This window comes from Melanostigma gelatinosum (genome assembly GCF_949748355.1).
Source record: "Melanostigma gelatinosum genome assembly, chromosome: 17".
Taxonomy (NCBI): Eukaryota; Metazoa; Chordata; class Actinopteri; order Perciformes; family Zoarcidae; genus Melanostigma; species Melanostigma gelatinosum.
In genome coordinates this window covers 6242816-6248373 of record NC_136650.1, presented here as the reverse complement: position 1 = coordinate 6248373, position 5558 = coordinate 6242816, and positions in this window count along the sequence as shown.

Genomic DNA, 5558 nt, shown 5'->3' with positions numbered 1-5558 from the left:
ATACGCAAAAAATAGTTGATAAACTGCCTCAAACTACACTAAGTATCCAGACACATCAACATTTTTGTTTTGTTGCAGTCCTGTGCTAAAAAAGAAAGAAAATAAGTGAATTCATTGTTTCACAACAATCGACACTCAATACAATGTCACAGTGAAAACAGAATTTGATGCAAATATTTATGAAAAATGTAAAATTCAGCTAAATAAGTTTTCCATTTCTCTTCTTCATTGGAGTCCACCTGTGATCAACTAAAGATAGATAGATAGATATGTACTTTATTTATCCCCTGGGGGAAATTTTTTAAAACTGATTAGACGTGATTTATAAAGGCAAACGCGCGCGCACACACACCTGTTGCTGTAACGGTCGGCTGACGATGCAAGTCAGAGCATAAGTGAGCCGTGAGGGGAGATACGGGTCGTGTCGAGGAGGCACAGACTGGGTGAAGGTTCTCAAGTACACAGTGGCCTCCATATTGTTTTATTTTTTTGATGGAAGAAGTTCGGAAGAACCACGAGTCCTTTCTAGAGCGGACCGCCCGGCGAAACTGGCCGAGAAACCTCCAGAAGGACACGGTTCCTCAGTGTCCCAGCCGGAAGCCGGGCCTTGAACCCAATCGACCATCTCTGGAGAGATCTGAAAATGGCCGCCCAACCTGACGGAGCCAGAGAGGATCTGCAGAGGAAAGAAACTCTAAATCCAGGTGTGTAATCGCTGCCGACGCCAATGCTTCACTAAACTACATTAAGGGTCTGAATACTTAATAGAAAAGGAGAAATATCACCAATGCTTATGTCAATGTGATATTTAAATTTTTCTTTTAAATTAATTTGCAAAAATCCTCTGACATTAGGAAGTAGTGAGTGTAGATTGACGAGGGGAGGGGGAAATAAAATGAACGATGTTAGCATAACGCTGCAACGGAGTGGAGTAAAAGTATAAAGTAGCAGAAGATGGAAATATACTCAGTAAAGTATGAGAACCTCAAAGTAACATAAAGTGCAACATAACTTTATCAGACATAATTTGGTGCACGCTGTAACGGTAGTCTTGAGTTTTTCTTGACGTCCTAGAGTTTAAACACGAGGTGGCAGTGTAGCACTGCTGGAAAACAGCTGCCTGACAAACCATAACAGCACTGAACGACTGAGCAAGAAGGTACATGTCCTATCATGAGTATATTATGGTCTGTAGTCTCTTCAAAGAATACGTCCTTACCCCTGGATCTGTTTTATTTGTTTTCACTCAAAACCAGTTTGAAAATAAAACTATTTTGACCTTTTTATGACCCACAGGTGTAAAGAGACTAAATGAATAATGAATATTTATTTTAGCTTTTATCAGTGTAGGGTTCAGGAAGTTGCTTTAATATTCTGGAACACATTTTTGTTTTTTAGTAAAAAAAAATCATAGACTGAAACGGATGCTAAAACATCCCAAAAATATAATGCTAAAAGACACAAAGGCTGTGATTCCTCTGCTAACTTGTCTCTGTGCCCTTTAAGCTCCGCTGGCTCTGCTTGCCCCCCCCCCCCCCCCCCCCCACAGACGTCAATGCAGTGAGTTAATCTACTGTATGTATAATGTAATTTGAGCCCGTCTAGCTTTTGAAAAGACCGTTTTAGTCTTTGATGAGGCTTAATCCATTTCAGCCCCGAGGGTCATTAGCCAAAAAGTGCTGGTAGCCAGGATGCAATGATTGTGACTGCAAACATGCAGCACAGTGAGAGTAGAGGAATACATTGAGCTACCTTATCCATCTGGACCCTTTTTAAAGTTCAGATGTCGTTAATTTCCCCAGAGATTGTTTGTGTTTGTTTTAAAGACCCTTTTCTGCGTCAGTCAGCTCTTTTGAAACTCAAATGATCATTTCACTCACAACTACAACGACAAACGTATCCTCTCCATGCAGTTTTAACTTTAGATTTGCAGTTAAATAACATGGAAAACCCCTAAAACACAGCAGCTAAATATATTTACTCAAGTACTGTACTTAAGTACAATTCTGGTGTACTGTATTTTTTTGCTATACTTCTACTCTACTACAATGAATGCATAAGTAATTACAATCCAATAATATGTCGTTCTGATCCAGGCCATTTGTCACGAGGAATACTTTTAGTTTTGGTACTTTAGGTATATTTTGATGATACTTTTTTTTAATGCAGGACTTTTCACTTGAGTCCTTCTACTGCAGTACTTCATCCACCAGTGCAAGAACATCAAATCTAATCACGCGCCAAGTAGACATGCATCGTCATCATCTTGAAGTGCGGTAATTGATACATTTCACTGTGGTGTGAGTCGAATGCTGAGAATGCACTCGACCCCCGTCTGCTGGAAACGCGTGCAGAAAATTAAGAAACCGCCCTTTTTATACAGTTAATCGACTTTGAGGGCGAGTCTTCCCTGCTAGTTTATATTCGTCCGAATGATGCTTCGTCTCTGCCTGCAGCTGGGGCAGCAGCTTCTTCAGGAAGGAGAAAAAGGAGGCCCTGCTGAGCTACCAAGCTGTAATTTCAGAGCCTGCAAATACTTTACAGGAAATGATTGTGGTGCACCAAGGAAATGACATCGACTCTGCAGTGCTCTAACTCTCTCACTGTGTGTGTGTGTGTGTGTGTGTGTGTGTGTGTGTGTGTGTGTGTAAACAACAGGAGTCAAGCTTTGCTCCTGTTGCTGGCTGCAGGTATTACACATTACCTCTCCGATGACCTTTCGCCTGTTTGTTCACTCGACAAACAGGTGAGCAGCTGCAACACTCTTGGATCTCTTCACTGCTAAACTTCCACCTCAGCAGTACCCCCCCCCCCCCCCCCCCCCCACACACACACACCTGTTGGCTGTCTCTCAGCCCGGGCGAGACTGTATCTCATCGGGGAGCAACCGCTCCAGGGGATTCAGCGGAAAAAACGCAGCCTCAGCTCTCGCGCAGTACCTCGTGCAATTGTGGTAAACCGAAGACGATTTATTGTGTGGCACGCTGCCCCCGGTGACAAAAACGCACACAGAAGCCACACAGGACCAGGAGTGGATCCATTAGAGCTGCCAGGTCTAGAATAAGTCGTCAATCCAGCATTAATCAGCCAAAAGCTGTTCCTCTCCCTTGTTGAGAGCCACACTGTGTCCTGAGATGCAGTGGAGTATTCAGGTCTTTGTGCTTTTTATAACACTGAGGTAGAAGTCCTGCATTCGCAATCTTACTCGACTAAAAGTATTAGAGTAGAAATGTATACTAAAAGTACTCATTATACAGACTGGGCCATTTCTGAATACTATGTTGCTGGATTATAGTCATTAATGGATTAATGTGTTTGTCACTTTCATTTTGGGATAAAAATAATCGGCCTAAAAAAAATAGTAGTTCCTGTTCTCCTTGTGGAGCAGATGAGCAGAGAATATGTCAAAAACAGATTTGTAAAACGGACCTGACGTCTCCTGATTTACCGTCTCTGTCTGCACTTTGTGTTTTTGAAAGTCGCTGCGAATTCCTTTCCTTCTCATCTCCCCGGAGAGCTCCGAGTGGGATGCAGCCAACAATAAAAACAGTTGGGTTGCTTCGTAAGTGCCGGCCTGTGACGATTGTGTTTTTTAGTCCTTTTTTGTTTTTAATGGGATTTTCTGATTGGGAGCTGAAGTCTCACTGCGGTCGCCTCTTCTTCACACAATCAATCTGTCTATAAAGCCGCCTCTTCTCCACAGGGAGAGACGATATATTTCGCTCAGGTTATAATGAAAGAGGGGCAAGTGAACACTGTTTTTTTTTAGGTTTTTCTTAAGTTGTGTCCTACAGTCACCATGGCTGCTAACAGCACTTTATGTTCCCATGAGGCTGATTGTGTGCATTCGATCAATTCTCTCCACTTTGAAGCAGAGAGAATGCGTTGTTGCAGCTGATCGGAGTCACTCTGACGATGTTTCTCACGGTCCAGAGAACGCATGTACCGCGGCCTCTTGTCCCTCATTATTCTCCATGTGTCATAACGAATGTTCCCCAAGCAAAGGGAAGAATTATTTCTTTGGCACAGGCACTGTTTTACTGATCCTCTTCTTAAAAAATACCCTTGTGACCGTACAAAAGTTTTCAGTTACATGGATTGCTGCACCAGAGCTCCCAAACAAAATGTTTTTAAAGAATATTAACTCCAATATATTTGGTACACGTCATCTTTAAGGAGTCTAACGTTGATATGTGCATTTGTAATCACTCAACTTTATTCGTTGTGGTCATAGACTGAGTAAATATCTTAATGATGGCGACTGGCGTGATAACAGTGCATCGAGGGGATATGATTGATTTTGACAAGTTGTTTGGCTTCCATGGTTACATGAAAAGCCTAAAACCTGCAATGTATTACCTGCTGAGTCATGCTTTGGATAAATTGACTCAAATGTTGCACTCAAACTGGAAAAAAAAGCTAACTCAAGGACCACTTGAGTCTTTAATGATCAAATACAAATAGCTGTTTTCATTTTTCTGGAGCTTTTAGCAGCTTCTCATAGTCTTAATCCACAGACAAATTTCTATTTCCATATTTCAGTTCAGTTTTTCCAGGGCTTTTAACCGTAACTTGTGATCTTTATCAGCGAATGAAGTTTGGCGAAGACCACTAGCATTTAAAGTTCATTCTTGACCTTGGAAATCATAGCGTGACAACGGAGTAAACTCCATTCGCTGATGAAGACCATGAGATGTGGTTGAAAGCCCCACGAAAACTAAAGGTTTTAGTTTAGTTTGTTTTTCTCTGGAGCTTGACATGACACTAAGCAAACTATCTGTGGATGAAGACCACAATTTGACAAAAGATCTCAACTCAAGGGTCCACTTACTAGGTTTTTCCAACAGCTTGATATGACAACCGAGCAAATGCTGCACATACAAAATGTACATTTCAGTGTGAAAGTTCATACTTGATTTGAGAGTAGTTGCTAACTATTTTTCGTTGGTGTAACTTGATAAGGCAACTGGGCAAACTCCATCCACTGAAGATCATGAGATGCAGTTGAAAGCTGAGGGTAAGAAAGTTCGTTGACCTTGAGTGTTTTTTGTGTTTGTCGGACTACCATTTCCACTTTCATTCTCAATATAAATCTCATGTGATTTGTTTTTCCAGAGCTTTCAGCTGCATTGCATGGTCTTCATCACACTAGCAAAATAAAAAGCTTATGACTTTCAATTTCAGTGTTCCATAATTGCCTCTATGGTGATGTAAAAAAAGTGTTCAGCCTGACATGAATACATTTCTGTGAATGAACATTAAATGTTAGCATGTTAGCAATTATTTGATTATTTCTAACTGGCATTTCCTTCATTGGTTTTAGTCCCCGAAAAAAATCGGATCTTCAAAACCCCATTTTGCTTAAAAAAGGCCGTCTGACTGACCTTCACTAACATCCAAGACAATCTTTATTTAACTCAAAGAAAAATATGGCATACCTCTGACTTTATCATCGGTATTTGTCTTCAGCTATAACAAATCTGTTATGTCAGCAAAAATAAAGGATGCATTCGCGTGGTTAAGAACAATCCTTTACTCTGTGGAGAGCTCCACACACA